We start from the raw sequence: 21,794 nt of genomic DNA on the forward strand, positions 1-21,794 counted from the left end.
CTACAATTAGCACAATTAATGCACCGCATGCCAAACCACTTGTTTGGTTATTATATTCTAATGTTTGCTTTTAACTAGAAATTTCCCTCCCTAGATTAGCTGCTGAAGCCTCCTCCAAGGACAATCTGGCTAGTCACATTCAAATTTGTCACTCCCCTGGGCACCACATCTCAGTTCTTTTAGATTTAATTACTGGACTTAATACATTGCATTTCAACAAATTCTTTATCCTTCTAAAGAGGTCTAGATCTTCAGAAGGGAAAGAGCAGCATATGGCATAAGTCATGGGCTGGATTGGCCTGGTTATGGTTATGCCACATAGCACATGGCCCTTTCACATTATTAGAAGATGCACCTAAGGCAAGTTAAGCCACAAGAAAGTAAATTTAACAAACGTTCATTAAGCATATACTTTCTCCAAAGCATGGATGTAGTGCTGCAGGGAACAAAAAATAAATGATATAAAAATAGCACAATAACTACCTTTCATTGAACTGTTACTGAATTAGCTACTTCCATCCAGTTAGTATCTGTTTATTTCCTTCATAGCACTTATGGAATCTCGAGTAATTTTGTTTATTTCTTTACTTGTTCAATGTCTTTCTCCCCTCTCTTGTTTACAGATTCTAAGAAGGTAGAGATCTTAGAAGTCCTCATTACTGCTCTATCTCCAATACCTAGCAGAATGCTGGAACTATAGTGAGTGGTCAATAACATTTTGTAGAATAATTTAATAAATGGGATAAATGCTTTATATGCATTGTGGGAGATCAAGATTTGGCCACCCTGAAATCTATCTCTTTACCTTGGTTGTTTGCTCTAGGGACATTTGACCTCCCCCACTAACTGCCTAAAGAATTTGACATGGTGGCTCCTTCCTGGAACAGATCTATCATGATGGCTGTAAAGATAACGTAGGGTAAATGTTACAATAGGAAAGGCACCAACAAGCCCCTCTTATCAGAAGTTCTGTCTCTCTGGCCACATTGTCTGGATGACTCTTCGAGGAGTTGCCAGACAATCATTTACATTTATAAGGGAAATCTCCATTTGTAAAGGTATCTCCCTCTCTGTTTTGGGAAGAGAGGGGGATGGCCTCATTTCTAGAGGCTTATCAATGTGGAAGGTGAGGCCTTAAAGCTGCATAATAACCTTACTCTTGTTTACTGTGCTTTAGTGGTAATCTCCTGTAACTGACTCCCCCCACCCCCAACATCCTCCTTTGTCATTGGCTCAACATGGTATTTAAGACGAGAATTTCTGCTATTGTGTTGAGAAATGCAGTGTCCCTGCTTTCTCCCATGTATACATGTTATTAAACTTAGTATTATTTTCTCCTGCTAACCTGTCTTGTTAATTATTTGGCCAGCCAGAAGAACCTTAAGGAAAAGGGCAGAGGGAGATTCTCCCTCTTCCCCCGACACATTATCTCATTTAATTTTGCAATAAATCCATATTATTATTGTGGTTTTACAGATGTGGAGACTGAGCCTTAGGTGGGTTAAGTAAGATTGTCGGAGGTATAATTCAAACACAGGTCTGTCTGACTCTAGTGCCCAAGACGGTAACCATTTCACAGTATTGTCAATTCAGAGTTCATACTAGGTTTCTCTTGCTGGAAGATAGTCTTGAATGAATGATGCCAGGAATTTACAATCAGAGAGATAGAGATTTACATAAATAACTCATAGAAGATAGACCACAAGTTGCTATATAGAAGTACAAATATCAATCTACGAATGAGGAGAAGGTTAATTTTAACTAAAAGATGGAAATCTAGGTAACTTTTCTGGAAAAGCATGATTGATTTTATGTAATTTATTTTATCTGTTAAGGCCTTCCATTTGGTTCTTTTTAAATAATTTCTCTCTACTGCAGAGCTTCTTTATATTTTAATTCATTGTAGACATATTTTTCTCTGTGTTACTGAACAGAGTTATGACTGCTGATTTAAAATCCTATCTGCTAATTCCAACATATGAGTTATCTCAGGCTCAGTCTTCATGGAATGTCTTTTCTTTCAAGAATGGGTCATATTTTCCTGTTCTTCCTTTTCAAGCAAATTTGGATCATATCCTGGATGCTGGGAAGGTTATGTTTTGGAGACTCTGGATTTGATTATACTTCCCTTAAGAGTATTGATATATTTTTGTCTGATTTTGCAGACAATTAACTTGGTTGGACTCAAACTACAAATTCAGTTTCTTAGGCAGTAGCTCAAATCCCAGTTCTATTCTTTTAGACTTAGCTGGGCTGCTTGATTCTGCCCAGTAAATAAATTGTTTGGGGTTCAGCCAGAGGTCTGAGCAGAGTCTACACAGAGAATTTGAGGTTCTCTTCTCTGGCTCTCTCGTTTCCTGGATTCCTCCTCACTTTTGAGTGGCTGTGGTTGCCCCAAATTCTGCATTCGGGTTCTTCAAACCACAACAACGGTGGGTTTTCTATCAGAGTTTTAGCACCTGCATGATACAGACTAAAGCCTAGGCTCTGGCTGGAAGCTGTAAAAATAAAAAACTCACTGGGTGCTATTCCTTCCCCCCAAGTGTCAATCCTTCAGATTCCTTCTGCTTTTGGTTGCTCTTCAATGCCTTCAGGTAGTTAGCTGTTTTTTGTTTTTTTTGTTTTTTTCCCAAAGTTAATAGTTGTTATCTGCAAGAGAGTTGGTCTGAGAGCTTTCTTGGCCTTCAATGGACATGGAAACTCTCCAAGAAGTGGGATTTAAATGACCTTGATATGTTTGTCATGGACAGAAATGGGGCCAGGAAAGGGATGCAAAAGGGGACTTCTATACCAAAGAAACTCTTTGTACAATGGTAGTGAGAAAAAAAGTTCAAAGCATTTTGAATTTGCAGCCCTGTGAATGGGTCAGTGTAGGTGTTTGGTTATTTATGTGGCTGTGTAAGAGAATGTGAGTATACGTGATAGGTGGGTCAGTTAGATAGGAAAGGAAGGCTGGAAAGTCACTTTTTAGAATGCCAGGTGAAGGGTTTGGACTCCAATCTTTTGGTAGTGGGGAGCCATAGAAGATTTTTGGGTATGGTAGAGAGTTGATCCTATGTGTCATGAATAATCAGTGCAGAGGATGGTTACAGTATAGAGGATTAAAATGACAGCATTGACTCTAGTCAAGGAATGCTTCTAGGAGGTTATTGCAGTAATCCAGAGAAAAAGCCAAAATTAAGGGAGTTGCGACATAAATGCATCTGAATTGAGCAAATATAATTAAAGTTCAGAAGATTTTTCCATACATGTGCTCTGTAGTAGTTAAAAAGACATCTAAAATAAAATCTTGTCAACATGGGAATCTAATTGTTGGAATATTTTGATTGATATTAAATTGGTTATAAAACATTTATGAATCATGATTTCAAGTCATAACTGAAAAACACTAAACTCCTAAAACATCAAGTATACTTAATTGTTGTCAATTAATTAGCATTAGATTTGAGGGAGGTGACAGTAGGAATAAACTGACATTTATAAATTGCTTACTACATGCCAGGCACATTATCACCTTCAGTGTCTGTTGGAAACCCTGAGAAATAGTTATTTCTACTTCCATTTTACAGATGTGGAAATTGAGAGGCAAAGAAGTTAAAAGTAACTTTTCCAAGGTCACACAGCTAATAAATAGAAAATGTATTATTTAAGCCCAGGCCTATCTCATTCTAATGTCTATTTTATTTTCAGCATAACTCTACTTTTGGCAGTGAAATAGTGAAAGTAGCAGACAAGCTATAACTCTGTTTTTTGTAAGCAACTTCCATATCTCTTCTTTGTCAGGGTGCTCTGATGAATTATAGAGATATTGTTTCAACAACAGATAAAAATTCCTTGGAAGTGCAACAAAAAGAGATAGTTCTTTGGAAATAGCTGTTCAAGGTTATTTTTTTGTGGAAGAAAATTGGTAGAATGAATTCTAAATGGACTAAAATGTGAAGGGACAATCATCCTGATTAGTAGTAAAAATACATGATATAAAATAAATAATCTTTATTCAGGTAACCCAATTGTGTTGAATCTTTTCATAAGTTGACAGGATAACTAGAGCTCTCCTGATGAAAAGATACTAATTTTTTTTTTTTTTGGTAAGGAAGATTGGCCCTGAGCTAACATATGTTGCCAATCTTCCTCTTTTTGCTTGAGGAAGATTATCTCTGAGGTAATATCTGAGACAATCTTCCTCTACTTTTTTTTTTTTTTTTTTGTATGTGGGATGCTGCCACAGCATGGCTTGACTAGTGTTGTGTAGGTCTGCGCTCAGGATCCGAACCTGAGAACCCCGGGCCGCCAAAGCAGAGCTCACAAACTCAACTGCTATGCCACTAGGCCAGCCCCCAGGATGAGTATTTTTTGTGTGTGTGAAGAAGATCAGCCCTGAGCTAACATCCATGCCAATCCTCCTCTTTTTGCTGAGGAAGACTGGCCCTGAGCTAACATCTGTGCCCATCTTCCTCCACTTTATGTGGGATGCCGCCACAGCATGGCCTGACAAGCGGTGCGTCGGTGCGTGCCCGGGATCTGAACCCCGGGCCGCCAGCAGCGGAGCATGCACACTTAACCACTACTCCACAGGGCCGGCCCCTAGGATGAGTATTTTTAAGGTTGTATTTCCATATGGAGAAAGCATAAAGTGACAAATCAGTTAGTCCTTCATAAAACCTTCAAATGTTACACATATCTAAATGATCCTTGACGATATACCCCAAATTTAACCTTATGCCTCCTTTTAAGGATTTCAATATTTGGCTGCTCATCTTTTTTCCAGCTGACACTTTCCCAGACCACTGGAAATATTTAAGGTGGGTGGGAGGCAGGAGAAATAGACAGCCCTATGATTCTTCTGCAACAGAAGATACTGGGAGCACGGGGTAGAAAGGTCATCTGTGTCGTCTTAAAGACCTGACTGAATCTAGTGGAAGGTGGCTTCTATTATCAAAGACTACTTCTCAAATCTTTGGCTTGCTCTAAACTATTTTTTAGTGAACATGTAATGGAGACTAAAACTGAAAACACTGGTCATTTTCTTATGGAAATTCATTACAATTTGCTGTATTATGTGGGAAAGGAATCACATAAACTAATTCAGATTTTAGTTAGTTATTACTAGCACACACAATCCATGAGAAAATGAGTCTCAGGAGAATTAGGTTGTAATGGAGCTGAGGAGGTACCTGGTTGTAAAATAACACATTGCACAGAGCTCGTTGAGAAAATATTTGTGAGGAGCGCTTTGATGTGGGCCCTGGACACCTGAGAAAAGAGAATCAATGAAATTGGAGAGATTCGTCAAGAATGGAGTGTCCCCTCTAGCCGACGGCTATGATCTCTATCTTTATCGCCAAATGGTCTTGCTTACCAACAGTATTGCTGTGGGCAATTTTGTTATAAAAACTAAGCTCTATAGATCAACTAGAGACTGGGCTCATAATTTAAGAAAAATACTGGAGATTTCACACTCATCACTGTAAATATAAATGTGCTCTCTTCACAGTTTCATAAAGGTCCCTCTAGGCTCCTGGGAGTAAGACTATGTCTGTGTTCCAGTTTCAAAAAGACTTTGACAAATTAAATAACTTTGTGAAGGTTGTTCTCCAAGTTTATGGAAAATTATAATATATATTGAATCAAGCATACCAAGTATTCTTTAGTTGGCCTTTTCTTTTGGGAAAAGCTTGTAAAATTTTACTTATAGCCATTTTGGCATTTATATTTTAAAGAAATAAATATATAATTTGAACATTCTGTAGCCAGAAAGAAATATTTTGGGATATTATGATCCTAAGCTCATCCTGAAATTATATAGTTTTCTCCTTCTTGCTTAGTCAAGTGCTTAATACTTGGACCAACAAATGCAACCATCTGTATCCTCTTCTCTAGCCATGCTCCAGTGAGACAACTCCTCTGCATTATAATGTGGAACCACAACTACTAACCACTTCCCCAAAGGCTTCACCAACTTAATCAGCACTTAATTCATGCCTGGACCATAACAGAGTCATAAAATAGATTAATTGATTTAATGCTCACAAAAATGCTTTGTTGTACACTTCCCATGGATGAGGAAACTAATACTCAGGGAAGTTAGATGAACTGTCCAAAGTCACCTAGTAGGAGGAAGAGTATGTAATTATATATATAGGTTTGTCTAACTTCAGCATCTGTACTCTTCCTACCGTGTACCACTCCCCAAGGTATAGGTAAAGAGAGTCCCTGAAAAGTGGGATGAGCATATCTTTCATTCTGTATAATTTATTTATAGATATTTATATACATATATATCTGTCTTCCTACTTTTTGACTCACTTCCTAAAGTATCAGCAACTGAGACCATTCAGACTGACTGACTGGTCACCAGAGCATTCTAGTTGAGACAAGGATTCTAAATGGAAGAAGGTAAGATATATGGCAACTCGCATGATCTCCAGGATGATTCTGTCAAAAGGTACCCGTGCTCCTTTCACAGTAACATCACATCAGCCAATGTTAGCCAGTCCCTGTGGGGCTTACATGAAAGAAATAAAAAACAAACTCATTTGCCCTGCGATGCAAATGAAGTTTACTTTTCTAGAAACAGATTTTACTGACAGTTTAATATAGTTTTTTTTCCTGAAATGGGAAGTTGGACGTACTCAATAACTGTGACTTCTCTCATTCTCCAAGAACACCCTCACGTTGAAACTTGCCTATCTAGGAATCAAAGAAAACTGGTTAGGAAACTTGCTTTTTCCAAAGGAAGGAAGGAAGTGCATTTGGACTCTAGCAAGCACTGTGTTTATATGGATTCTATAAAACTGATGATTATATTTACTAAAAAGTCTAAAATGAAAGATAAAGACATATTCACCAAATGGAAGATGACTTTATTATATGAAATGCGTATTCATAACAAACCAATACACTCCTTCCAAAATTTTATGAAATGATGACTAAAAACATTCTCAAACAGTCGAGTAATGGTTTGATAACTCCATTTAGTTGCAGAACTCCCTTTTTTTCCCCAAGAAACTTTAAACAGATACCCAATATATAAAACAGACATGAATGGAGCCTCTGTGGTTGAAATGCAAAATGTGAAACACCGCTATGGGACCTTAGGCCAACCTGAGACATTGATGGAAAATCTTGAGATAGAATATACAAAGAATTTTTGGACAAATACCAAATAAGTTTTTTAATGATAATAAGAAGATGAAATTTTTTTTTAAAGACAAAAAAAAAAAACAAAGGTCAAGTTGGAAATAAAATTAACTTGACAGTGGATTAAAACTTATTTTTAATTATCTTAAATTTTCCAACAGCAGTTTAACATAATTTTTTAATATATGCCTGGGCAATAACTTCAGACGTAATCTAGTTAGGCTGCCCTTAGCACTACACTTAAATCTGCCTATGACAATAGATAATATTCTTATATGTAAAGAGAATCTGTGCAATGCATCTGGTACTCAACCAACTGGAAAAGGGCCTTGATTTAAAAACTTGAAAGCCAAATGTATTCTCTATGAAAATTACAAACTACTGTTCTGATGTATTATTGGGTCATTTCACTAGCAGTGGACCACAGAAATAAGCTTTATTAAAAAATGATGGCATGTTTTAAATGTCCATTAATGTATGTTTAATTATAATGGAATGTCTATAAAAGTTCATATGACATCTGCACAAAGACCAAAACAATTAATTATAATCAGTATTAACTAAATGGATACAAAATGAATTAGAAAGGGATGTTCAAAAGAAAAAAATAATACATATAGAAAGCTTGAATATGAGTAATAATAGTGGATTTATCGTTAAGGGAACCAAGAAAATTCTCATTTTATATACATTTGATTTAATTAATAACTTTTTAAAAAAGACATATTTTTTATCAGTTGCCAAAAATTCCAACTCACTAAAGTACATGAAAAGAGAATATACATTCATTCATTCATTTATTCATTAACTCAGCAAATATTTATTCAACATTTGTTAGGTACCAGACATTATAATAGTAAAATATGCTATCTAGCCACAAGTGGCTCATAGACTTCGTTCAGAGAGGTATGTAAATAATGCAATGTAATTCAAGTGTATTAGGAACTATTATAATAAGAGTTATGTACCCAAAGAAGAGAGTAGGCGATTCTGTAGGGCAGGATTACAGAGATTGTGAAAAACAAAGAAACATTCTTCAAAGAAAGAAAATCCGTAATGAGTACTCTGAAGAATGAGTGGTAATACATGGTTCTAAAAAGTAGGAGATTATTCCAGGAAGGAAGGAGAGCCTGTGCAGTGTCGTGGGGTATGGAAGAACATGTCTCCGGAAAGCTCTGCACTGTCCATCGTGGAGGAAAAGTTAGTTAGGCTTGGGGGGACACTATGGGAGATGAGTTTAGCTGGAGGAAGAAAGCAAAGGCCTTTAAAGCCAAGATGAGTAATTTAGACTTGTGGGCCCTGAGAAGCGACTGAGGAGTTCAAAGCAGGTGAATAATACCATCCGTTTTACAGTTTTCAACGATCGCTATGTTTACAGATGGAGCAAATATCAGTGAATATCAGAGAGTTCAGATTGGAAGACAGAGAGACTGTTAATGGGAAGCTACGATAGCCCAGAAGATGAGGTCCTAAGCTAAGGCAGCAGCAGGGAGCACAAGAGAAGGGCAGAAGCTGCAGAATGAACAGTGCTTTGAAACTGGGGGTGAGGAGGGAGGCAGAGGGGGTGGATTCTAGGATGACTCCCATGGTTTTGATTTGTGACTTGATAGATCATGGTATCTTTTGCTAAAATAAGAAATAGAGGAAAAGAAAGGTCTAGGAGGAAATAATGAGTTCAGTTTTGGACGTGTTGAAATTGATGTGCCTTCAAGACATACATGAAAAGAGCTCAGACATCAGTTGCATATATAATTGTGGAGCTCAGAAGAAAAGGGCAGAATCAGAATATTTGCATTAATTACGTTATGTCCACGCTTTGAAATGTTTGATCGGTATACATATATATGTGTTAGACTGTAGTATTTCGGATGTGTAAATTATGCCACTATGGACAAAGTTGAAAGAAGCACCTGTGGCAAGTTTCAGAGAAGTACAAATGTGGCAATCAAAAGTTTGAGACGATACATACCAGCACTCATGGGCATAGACAAACACTTCTTTAGCTAAGTGTTCATATGTCAATCAATCTAACAAGTTTGAAAAATAAAAATATATCAAATCAAAGATCAGCCAGTTACCTCCTCTATACTCAGTCATAAAGCTATTCCTTTATTTTCATTGTTTATGTATTTCTTTAGATGCTGGGGAAATAGCAACAAACAAAACAGAAAGTCTCAGGCTTCATGGAGCTTGCTTACAGTGGTCAAGATTCACCATAAGCACGTACAAAAATAGATATACAACTTAATTACAGATAGTAATAAACACGATGAAGAAAAAGAAAACAGGATAAAGAAACAGTGTGAAGAGCGGCATTTTAAAAAGAGCGGTCAGTAAAGAATCTTTGTTGAAGGAAAGGAAGGAGGGAGTCATGGAAAAATATGGGAGAAAAATATTCAAGTCAGAATGATCATTAAATTCAAAGACCCTGAGCAAGAATCAGCTTCCCTCATCGAAGGAAATAAATGTAGCATAGACTAGAGCAGTGAGGGAGGAGAGCTGGTGGGGTATAAAGTTGGAGAATATGCTAGGGTGGGTAGTGTAGGGGTTTAGCGTCTGCAGAGAGCAGTGTGGGTTTTATTCTAGTCTAAGCATAATCTAGATCCATTGGAGGGTTGTGAGTAAGGAATGAAAATATCTGGTTTCTGTTTTTAAAAAATTAACTCTGGCTGTCGTGCAGAACTATGACTGCAGTGTATCAGGAGCAAGATTGGAAGCAAGAGGACCATTCGGAGGCTACAACAATGGTCTTGGATGGTCAAGGCTGGGCCAGGGTGGTAGTGGTGGAGTTGACGGGCAACAGTCAGATTTAAGAGACATATTGAAAGTACAGCAATAGGACTTGCTGATACATTGAAAGGTATCAGCCCTGATAAGCTATTGATCAAAAATAACGTGAGAAAAATCACATGTCAAATAAAGTTTTACTGTTAAAAAGTTGACAATATTTGACTAATTTTTTTTGGTCTGATTTTAACAAAATATTTCAATGAGCTAAAGTATTTAAACAGGTTCTTGAATCTAGATACATTCTTTCTTTTTTGTGAGGAAGATTAGCCCTGAGCTAACATCTGATGCCAATCCTCCTCTTTTTTTTTATTTTTTATTTTGCTAAGGAAGATTGGCCCTGGGCTAACATCCATGCCCATCTTCCTCTACTATTTTTATATGGGACGCCGCCACAGCACGGCCTGACATGCAGTGCATGGGTGTGCGCCTGGGATTGGAAACTGTGAACCCCGGGCCACTGAAGTGGAGCCATGCACTTAACCGCTATGCCAGGGGGCCGGCCCCTGGATACATTCTTAATATAGAATGATCCTTTGTTAGTGTATGCCTATGGCTGCTATGTTATGAGTGTGGTTATATTTAAATAAGATGTAATTTTTCAAGGAATCCCAACAGAGGACATGAAGGATAAGATATAATGCTGATGTCTGTCTCTGATCTTTGTCTTATTTTCATCCTGTTTCTAAATATGAGAAAAAGATGCACGATAATATCTGTGGAGTCTGGTAGGGAACTGTGATACCAGATATGGACACAAGGCTAACAAATATCTTAGTCTTTAAATAGCAACATACAAGTGTCTTTTGTAAAATACTATGCAACATGACGGATGACTGTGAAAAGGATTTTCATATATCCACAAACTAGATTTTATTAGACTAGTTCATTTTTAGAATGAAGAAATGTTTTGTTCACTTAAAATATATATATATATATATATATGTAAAGCATTCATTTGAAGCCCAGTGAGTTCCTTTCTGTAGCTTAGACCAGATGAGTCTTATGAAAGAAGTTTTAAACTCATGAAAACTGGAGTTTACTCACGAAATACCGCCAGCATCTTAATGAAAGCGCCACGCATGCCCCTTCTGAAATTTAACACATGGAATGAACCTTCCCACGTCTGTGGGAAAAGCAGACTTGGCTGCCTGAAGGGCTTGGCATTTTCAGATAAAAAAGAATCAATGTCATTATACGATATCTCTCTAGAGCATCGTAATTATTCTGAATGCATACAATATTTATTTAAAACTTAAAATTAAACTTCAAGAGGTGGTCATTTGAAAGCTGGCAGTCAGTGAACGGATGCTGTATTCATGAAAAAGAGAATATTTCTTCTAAAAGTTGAGAAATAGATCAAAACGGTCTTTCCAGTAACTGGCACTTTAGTCATATAGATGCTTTTTATGTGTCAGATTTATTAATCAAGAAGGTCCATGGGAATGAGAGAAGAAAATCTTGAGGATGTGACTGTCGGTTTTTGATATGTCAGGTATAATTTTGTAGCTGTGATTTTTGGATTGCAGTACACACACAGCATTGTACTGATGTTTGTGTATCTCTTTATACTTGTCATTTGTGATGACTGGAAAAGAAGATAAGGCGGAGATGTTTTGATACAGGATTGAAACTTGAAACTACAGTCCTTCAATTTGAACAGTATTCCTGTTTCATCTTTCTTTTCATGTTACCTTTTTAACTTTTGCCACTGATGTAAAAGGAAAAAAAAAAAAAAGAAAATTTGAAAAGATGCCAGGTGTTGGTTCTTATCTGGGTGAAGGATCACAGAAGTAGAGGATAAAATATAGTTTGTAGTTTGTCACAGCGGCGGACTTATGAAGATCAAAAACTTGTCAACAACAACTGTTTGTCCTCTTGTGGCTATCATAGAATTATTAAGACAGTGACATCTCTTCATAGTTGGTACATTTTGCCAAGATTGTAGTGTATAATGTTCCAATTATTTTAACAAGGTGTATTCTGCTGTAACGAATACAGCCCTCTGTAATTGCTTTTGGCGGCTTCCTGAAATAAAAGAGTATCGTCGTGTTACAAATACATTGGTCACTGTGAAATTCAGAATGGTATGCTCCCTTTTAAGTCATCAAAAATAACACGAAAACAGGTATTTCCAAAAGCAGAGGTACAGCCGTTTATTTTTACAATGTTTGAAGTGAGAATGCAACAAAACTGTCTGAAAAGTAAAGGAACTGAGTCAAACTTGTGTTTGGTTATTATTTTATTTTACCTGCCAAATAACTAGTTTGATGTTTTTCCCTATTGGTTTTCATGAATAGACCAGCTACTTGTGTGTTACTTAGATTTTGTACTGTATCATGCAATTCTTGGTGGAAATTCTCACCTTTGACCAAAGTTGAGTGACGGTTTATTTTCCACAAACTTGCTGAAATGTTTTTTTCTTTTTGACTCCTGCAGACATGAGTCCACACTGAATGTCTAATAGTCTTGGTCCATGTTCAACTCAGGTTATTTCCGGGAAGCTGATCTTCATGAGGTCTAGAGCCAACAGCGTCTTCCCGAGTTTGCAGTGACTGGCGTTTTGTGGCTTTTCTTGAAGCTCCATTCAGGTTAGCGCCTCTTAGCCATAACTGCCCTCAGTAGCTACGTGAGGTCCTAAACAGCGTGAGAGGCTGAGAGAAATTCAGTTACCATGTGGACAAAAAGAAACAGGAATCAAAAATGAGAAAGAAAATTTGAAGAAGAAAGTCTTGGGTAGAGATGTGAAACTATAAAATATAAAGACATAAAGTTTTAGATGAAATATACACTTTTCTAATAACTTCAGGGATTTTATGTGGTTTTAATTTTTTAAGTGAGATTTGTATTTCTATATATGCCAAACAGTCACTTGTGAAAACCAAGTTAAACATAATAAAAGTTTGTGCTTATAAACTACTAATATGACATCATATTTATAAAGAGCACTTTACAAATTGTGACCTAATCTATGTACCTATTGTAACCACAAATAAGTCTGAATTTGTTCAGAGGGTTCTACTTAATGGCCAGTTCCCAGAAATGAAAAAAAAAACAGTGACCAGTCAAAAGATAAAGGTCACTACTTAACCTAACGTTAGTTTAACTGATTTGGAAAAAACTCAGTATAATCTTCTCAACCTACTTCTTCCTTTTAGCATTTATGAGTTTAATTGTATTCAACTTTCTAAAAATAATACATGCATGTGGTGCTAAAAGGCTTATACCACAATCCAACAGTCCTTACTATGGCTCCTAATTATTCTTCTCTATAAAGACAATCACTTTCAATGCCTTTAAAGTGTTTCTTCTGTATTCATATATATCCTATATATATATTCTGGTGTTCATATGTGTATCCACATGTATCATATACATATATCCATTTCTTAATTTAACAATTATAGAAATAATATATTGACTTTTTGTTTTATAAGTATGGAATTTACCTCTCTCTTATGCTTCCCATCTACTTGCTGTCTCCCAATCTCGCAATATAGTTAAATTATAATTTTCTGGTTAAGATAACAGTCAGTGTTTATATAAATATTTTTACATAAACATTTTTCACTTCTGGGCCAAAGATAAATTATGATTACAATTCTTTTTTAATAAAGTTTCTGTTTTTCCTGGAATTAACATCGCCTTATTATTTCCTTGCTTGTTTTTCTATAATTATTTTCCATTTATGTTTCCTATGGAGTATTTTTCAAAATAAATTTGTTAAAATAAACATTCTAAAAATACATCAAAGGTCTATTAGTATTTTTTCTTAATGTTGAAACACTGCTCTAGGCAGTTTCCCCCTCTTCCCCCTACTAGCCCTCCATATCTTGCTCCAATCTATATTCTCTCTAGGTGGTACATAGCTGGCATATTGGCCCTTACCTCTGCGGGTCTCTTGTACTTGAACCTTGATTCCTGGATCTTCTTTTTTGTTTTTTTCTCTTATATTTCTAAAGCATATATTCTAGTACCTTCCTAAGAAAGAGTACACAGGAAACACATTTATTTATTTTAGATATTGAATCTCTGATGGTGTCTTTAGTCTACCCTCATATATGATTGATAACTTTGAAATTTCTTTATAATGAAATTTTGTAGGCATTGAGGCACAGTCTTCTGGAACTCAGGGTTACCCTTAAGAGTTCTTATACAATTTCTTATTCCTAAGCATTTCTCCACGACTTGCTTCTACTCTTTAAGAAGTTCTTAGAAGCCTTTTTTAATCCCCGTTTTGCTGAAAGTTCATAACAGTCTGCCGTGGTAAGGATCTTTCTCCATCGAGCTTGGCCCTCAGTGGGCTCTTTCCATTTAGAGACTTATAACCCTCAATTCTGGGAAAAGCTCCTGAATAAAAGTCTTTTATTTTCCTCTGGGATGTTTTCTTGACACTGTCTTCCATACCTTCTGAAAAATTTTTCGGTAATCATATTTTAATTTCTAATAGTTATTTCTTGTTCTTTGATTATTCCTTTTTATAACAACACTGTTTCTTTTAGGTGCAATGTCTTCTCTTATCAATCAGGATAATAATAATAGTTTATATAATATTTTAAAAGTTTTCTTTTGTGCCTTATATTGTCTTCCAGTTTATTCTCTTTATTTGTATCACTCTGTATTTCATATTGGAGACTTACCTCAAATATTTGGTGTTCCTTAGTTGTTCATTCAGACCGAAGAGTGAGGCACATTTACAAATTGAAAAAGAAAACTGGATGACATCTTTTGGTAGATGGGAATGATTTTCAACATAGATATTTATGTGAGGGGATCTTCAAATGTCAGAGTCTATGGGTCTTTATTCTCTAGAGTTCTTTATTCTCTCCAGAGAAGAATCTTCTAAGTCTTTTGGAGGTAGGTGGGAGGGGTGCGTAGGTATAGGATTGGCTGCAGGCATGGTGCTCTGGGGCCCAGGGGAGGGAGCTGGGGTGGTTCACTACGCATCATGTGTACCTTCCCGCATTATCTCTACCTTCCAGAGTGCCTGATGTCCTGGACTCTGTAACATTTCTGGTGCTTTTTTTCCCCCCATAGACTAAAGCTCTGGTCTTTGAAGGGAAGGTCGGCAGGGGAGAAGTAGCGTAGAGGTATGCAATCCTCTTATTCTCTATACATTGAAGCAAGCCCACTTTTCATATTTCCTTGCCTAATATTAGGCTTTAAAAGCTTTGGTAGGCACTTATTAGGTAAAAGCTTTCAGTTGTCTCAAAAGTTTTATTTCTTTTTTCCTAAGATAATTTGAATTGCATTTTGAGGTAAAACTTTATTGAAAGCTGTATAGCTGACCAGGTGCATTAAACTAAATACTTTTCCTTCATCTACTAATTTTGTAATTTTGTTAAAGAAAGGAGGACTTTAGTTTTTTGAGTGACTTTTTCTCCCTACAAAATCCCATGCTGCTCATTGCTCATTTCTATTATCCCTTACAGGCTGTAGGGGTTTTTCCCCACCCCAGGGGCCTCACAATAGGCTTGCCAAATTGTAATTATCACGGCAAATCTTTTCGTTCTGACAAATAAAACCTACATGTTTTATTTTATCCCATTTTCTGGAGCTACCTAGTTTAGCCTAAGTTTTCAAAAGTAATCACCAGTCTTTTTGAATCTTGGGAGTCTATTTCTTTAGACTCTGTAATGTGCACAGGATAAAACCATTTAAAATTATGTTAATTTTTTCTTAGAAATACTATTTCAAATAACCATGCAGAGGGAAAAAAATGAAAATGACTATTTATATTAATTGAGGACCTCAACGAGAGTTGTTAAAGGGTTGAGAAATAGGAGTTATAAAAGAAAGTTTAAGCAAAGGAACTTGGATTATTTAGCCAAGAGAAAGGTCTAACAGTATCCACAGTGCAAGAACAATTTAGAAAAATAGTGAGCTGCTGTTCTCTACATCTAGAGAAGACACAAGAAGAGAAATTAAGCTTAAAGTGAAATGTGGAAATCATGAAAGCTTATAAGACGCTCTGACCCTGACTTTCACCAATACTCCAGGGAGCTTTAAAAAAGAATAAACGTATAGGTTAAGGCAACCTGGATACTTAGGTTAAAAAGACATGAATCTCAACAATCCTTACAACTAAATCATTGTTTAGGACCCTAAGAATCCCCACCAAAGATATAAAAACTTTCATTTATTCAGAGATATCTGATTCAGAATAAAGTATAAAAGGGACCAATTAATTTAATTGGTTTGGTAAAAGTATTTAATTAATATTCATCTTCATTTTTTAATAATACAAAAAAATCCCCAGGGAAACAAATAAACAAGGTGTGCGTGTGTGTGCATGCCCACTGTACAAGGGACTCCTCTGAAGGCAGAAAATAGATTACGTAGGTTGACAGACTCCCGTCTCCACGTATCTCTTGCCTTCCTGAGACTGCTTGTCTAACCTAGTGACTTCCGATGGGAAAAACGTGGGGCATGCTCGTTACTCTGGTTTTCAGTCCAGCTCCCATGCAGACCCGAGGGCTCCTGCACTATCCCCTCTTCCAAACGCACGGAGCTGTTGGGCTCTGCCAGGGTAGCTGTACGCCAGAGCAAAGGCTGACTTGGCTTTCTTAGTGCCCCTCGCACATATTTATCCCTGAAATATAATTCTAAGACTGTAGAGTTTTTCACTTAGCTTTTCCCCCTTCAACTTCCAATTTTTTTTCCAATGCAGTTTTTTGTTTTAGATTTTTGGTACCTTATAGAAACTATGAGAAACTGGACATAGCCTGGATTTTTAAAAACAGTAAGTAAGGAGACGACATATATATATGTGTATATATATGTGTGTATATGTATGTATATATGTGTGTATATATATATGTATATATGTGTGTATACATATACACATATGCATATATATGTATACAGATATCTCCATTTCTGTGTGTGTATCCATATACAGATATCTCCATTTCTGTATGTGTATCTGTGTGTGTGTTCTAAGCTATTTGTATATTAGAAGCCTCCCTATGGGAATTTGCATTTGTATTATCACATTTAGTGATCAGCTCTAATCATTAGGGGTGGATTTGTCCCCCAGAGAGAGTTGCCTGGGGTTGGTTGAGGGCAAATAACTCATTTTTTAGCTTATCAGTATTTACGGAGAAATGTAGGACCTAATGCTGAAGGCTGCACCTCGCATGGAAGTCTGGACTTCAGGCTGGATGCAGTTACAGGGTGTGACCTAAGAATTGAATCCTGTAGGAAGGAGTTATGTGCATTCCATACAAAGTGATTGAGGGGCAGAAGACTATATATCATATACGTATATATGTAGGTTTTTGCAATTCTAAAATACTGTAATTTCAAAATTTTAATTCTCTGTCAATGTCCAACTACTTGATGAAAAATTCGAAAAATTGTTAGTTTAATTATATGTTTAAACATGAAACATAAGACACTTCTCAATCATAAAATATTTTGCTTACATTGTATTTTTACATGATATTTACTTAAAATATATATTACATAATATACAATATATAACAATATCCTATAATATATATGTTGAATAGTCAAAGAGATAGACTTATAAATGCTGAATTGGAGAGCCAAAAGCTATTAACAATCTCCTTCTCCTCTTTGTTCCTATAGAGTACAGCCCGGAAAGCTTAAATTCTAGGTTTCCTGTCTCTTTTGCAGTTAAGAGAGGCCTCATGGCAGATTTCTGTACAAGAAAAGGTAAGTGGAAACTTCTGCAAAGTGTTTCCCTTCTTCGTACTTAGAGAGCAGAGCAGGGGCAAGAAGTACTTGAGTCACCAAAACAAATGGCAAAGGCCTACATGCCAAAAACAGTGGAGAAGAAGACAGAAACAGTCTCACTATTGGCCTTGCTAAGCTGCTGTGCCAGCTCTGGACCCCCTCCTTCTGAACTTCTTGTTGTGTGAAACATTTATATCCTTTTCTGGTTAAACAAAGAGAGCAGGAATTCAGAGCACAGTCATGTGTTGCTTAACGGTATATGTACAGAGAAATGTGTCCTTAGGTGATTTCATTATTGTGTGAACATCTTAGAGTACACTTACACAAACCTAGATGGTATAGCCTACTATATACTTAAGCTATATGGTATTAATCTTTTGGGATCACCATCACATATGCAGTTTGTTACTGACCAAAAAGTCGTTATGTGGAGCATGACTAAATTCTATTATTTACAGCTGAGCACACACCTTTGCTATAAGAAGTTAAGTGATAAAGTGATTCAAGGTTAAATAATTTCAAGAAGACCTTAGATGGATATGGAAATAACCTAAGTGTCCATTGATGGAGGAATGGATAAAAAAAATGTGTTATGTATATATACAATGGAATATTATTCAGCCACAAAAAAAGAAGGAAGTTCTGCCATTTGCAACAACATGGATAGAACGTTAGAGCATGTACTAAGTGAAAAAACTCAAATAGAAAAAGACGAATACCATATGATCTCACTTTTATGTGGAATCTAAAAAAAAAAAAACAAGCTCATAGATACAGAGAATAGATTGGTGGTTGCCAGAGGTGGGGGGGTGAGGGGTAGGCAAAATGGGTGAAGGGAGTCAAAAGGTACAAACTTCCAGTTACAAAATAAATAAGTCACAGGGATGTAATGTACAGCATGGAGACTATAGTTAATAATACTGTATTGCATATTTGAAAGCTACTAAGAGAGTAAATCTTAAAAGTTCTCATCACACACACACACAAATTCTGTATGTATAGTGACGGATGTTAACCAGACTTATTACATTGATCATTTCACAATATATACAAATATCAAATCCTTTTGTTGTGCACCTGAAACTAATATAATGTTGTATGTCAATTATACAATAAAAAATAATAAATAAATAAAAATAAGACGTTGGATAAGCAAAGTTATACATGTTTGTTCTAAGGCAGGTATCTTATAGCCCTTATAAATTCTCCAAGGGTAGATGTAGTGGGAAAGATTTCTCAGTGAGTTTGGCCATGTACCTCACACTCCCCCTCCCTTTTCCAGCAGCTTGATTGAGATGTAACTCGTATGCTACATGATTCACCCATTTAAAGTGTACAGTTCAGTGGTTTTTAGTATGTTCGCAGAGATGCAGGACCATCACCATAATCTGCTTTTAGAATGTTCTATTATCCCCAAAAGAAACCCAATAACTCCACTGTTTTGTAATTATTCTAAAGGAGATTTCATGAAACACTTCAGTTTCATGGCAAATAATTTTATTTTTACACAAGTATCTACTTAAAAAAAATGAGCACTGTCTTTCAAGTTGGCAAATGAACGTGGCAAGAAATACAATTAAGTTGATATCTGAATTTAGACCTTTGGTATCCTCACATCTATCACAAATTAGGCCCCAAACTAATTCAACTGCCACAGATTAGATAGAGAGTTGTTATATGAAAGATGAGACTATGATTTCTAAGCATCTGCCTATTTGAATATAATTAGATTAGTATTAAATGGAGTCAAAGCACATTCAAAAAGAGATTCAGATAAGAGGATGGATGACCTGTTCCATTTTTTCTCTTGTAAGTACTTCCCCAAGCAGAGTCTTGAAGTAAGAGAAAGTTCCTTTTGGCTCTTGTCTTTCACATCTTATTACTTAGGATACAGCTGCTGTAACAAATACATCTAGAAACCCAATGAGTGAGACAGAATAGTCCAGACAAGACTGGGCAGCTCAAAGACTGGATGGAGTTATCCAGGACCTCAAGTGTCTTCCATAATGGTGCTCCACCATCACCTAGGGGATATCGTCAAAGCTGGCTGTTATGGACTGAATTGTTTCTCTCCCAATATTCATATGTTGAATCCCTAACCCCCAATGTGACTGTATTTGGAGATAGGGCCCATAAGGAGGTAATAAAGGTTAATGAGGTCATAAGGATGGGATCTAATCCCACAGGACTGATGTTCTTATAAAAACAAGGAAGAGACACCAGAGATCTCTCTCTCTCTGCGTGTGCACAGAGGAAGGGCCATGTGGGAACACACTGAGAAGGCAGTCATCTACAAGCCAGGAAGAGATGTCTTACCAGAAACAACACCTGACAGCACGTTTGTCTTGGACTTTTAGCCTCCAGAACTGTGAGAAGATAAGTTTCTGTTGTTTAAGCCACCGAGTCTGTGGTGTTTTGTTATGGCAGCCTGAGCAGACTGCCTGGATTACTAGCACCATTATCCTCATTCTCACACACAGGAAGGAGAACAGAGATGTAGTGGAGAATAACCAGCTTCCTTTTAAGAATATGACATAGAAATTGCCAATATTATCTCTATTCACTGTCCAGAATTTAGACACATGGGCACGCCTAACTATAAGGAAAGCAGAACAGTATCTAGTAAGTTGACATGTTCCCTGCTAAAGTTCTGTGTGTGTGTGTGCGCGCGCGTAACTAAAAGGTAACTGAAAGGCAGAAGGGGAAATGTATACCGAGGACTGAGTAGTCTCTGAAACAAGTGATCTTCCTCTCGGCATTAGCATCTCCTTCTAGGTGCCCCTTTGTTACTCTACAGCTTCCCAACAAATGACTGTAGATTTGGCCTGCTGACAGTACCTCATACTCTGAACTTTGATATTTGATCCAGCTCTTCAAATTTCTTTGCAATCCTATTTCTTTCCTCAGCTCTATGTTCTTAGAGACTACTGATCTTACTAATTTATACTAAAATATTAATGGACCATAAATTAGTGGCTGCTGGGTGATAATGCTCCCAAATAACTTCTTTTATTTTTAATAAAAACTTTTATGAATTACTACAACTTAACCAAAATTGGTAAAATTCCAAATATAAAAATTTCAGATTCTCATGCAGATAAATAAGGAAGCAATTTGGGACCAGTTCTCTTTTCAGTCTCACTGAGATATTGCATAAATAATTGCCTGTGCTTAAGATTTACTCCTGAGTTAAAGATAAAGCAATGAGTAACATTATCTAGAAGTCTTATTATTTTTTAACCAGTTGTCCCCTCCCCCTTCCCATTTATTCTTTTGGGAGGAGGTTTTTTCTTGCACACATATCTATTTTGCATTCAGAAAGACTCCATAATAACAGGTAGTCTAGAGACAGCAAAGAATTGCCTGCTACAAGGAGAGATCTAAGGGAACTCAGCTATATTATTGCCGGCCTGGGATATCTTCCTTTAGTCAGGAAAAATGTGTTGGCTATGTACTACACGGAGGTGCTGGGGATGCACAGAGGTATGAATAAGACATACCTGGACCCTGTCCCCATAGTGCTTAGAGATTTGCACACCTATAATAATGGGATAGTTGGTGTTGCTGTTTGCATACAGAAGAATTAGCTCCTGTCTCCAGCAGGCTGTGCTATGGAGAGGAGGAAGAGAGAAGGGAACTCAGAGCATTACAATGAACACATGTGCTTTCTCTACCCATGCCTGTATTCCTCCCCTTTAAAGTCTGCTTTCTACATCCTGTCAGTGACTGCACCTGGGCCTAGTGGAACCACGTTTGGACAGCTGATTTACTTACAACGTTGCCCTGGTCTCGGATGCCCTCAGACTGTGTTGGCTCCCTGCCTGTCTGTCCATGCTTTCTGATTCTTTTGTAGTCTCTGTACTCCTAGTAGACAGTGAAAACATCTAGCACATAGCAGATGCGAATGAAGAGGGGATCTTCAGAACTGATAATCTTTAATTAAAAGCATAACACTCTCTAGGTTCATGTCTCAGGACCACATAACACATAAAGTATTTTGATAATGAAATTCAGCTGGCACTTTCTTTCTAGAATGGGTCTTCTTGGATAGCAGCCAAACAGATTAAAGTTGTACCAAATTTGATGATGTACTGGGAGGTATTATCATTAAGCTTTAATATATACAATTCAGCTTCTGTGTTTCTACTAGGAGAGCCAAAATTCAT

The 21,794-nt window shown here is 36.7% G+C and overlaps 1 long non-coding RNA gene across 1 annotated transcript in view; it reads right to left on the bottom strand.

Moving 5' to 3' along the window:
* Window positions 1-10,851: 10,851 nt before the first annotated feature.
* Window positions 10,852-21,794, bottom strand: part of LOC147918245 (uncharacterized) — a 44,321-nt gene continuing 33,378 nt past the window's right edge. Inside the window, exons 2-3 of the long non-coding RNA XR_015551968.1 lie at window positions 13,816-13,908; window positions 10,852-12,581 (exon numbers count right to left, since the gene is read on the bottom strand). This is a non-coding gene — a long non-coding RNA (uncharacterized LOC147918245). The remainder of the gene's footprint in view (window positions 12,582-13,815; window positions 13,909-21,794) is intronic.

The sequence above is a fragment of the Ceratotherium simum genome, chromosome 1, assembly GCF_057802395.1.
Source record: "Ceratotherium simum simum isolate JZ-2026a chromosome 1, ASM5780239v1, whole genome shotgun sequence".
NCBI lineage: Eukaryota > Metazoa > Chordata > Mammalia > Perissodactyla > Rhinocerotidae > Ceratotherium > Ceratotherium simum.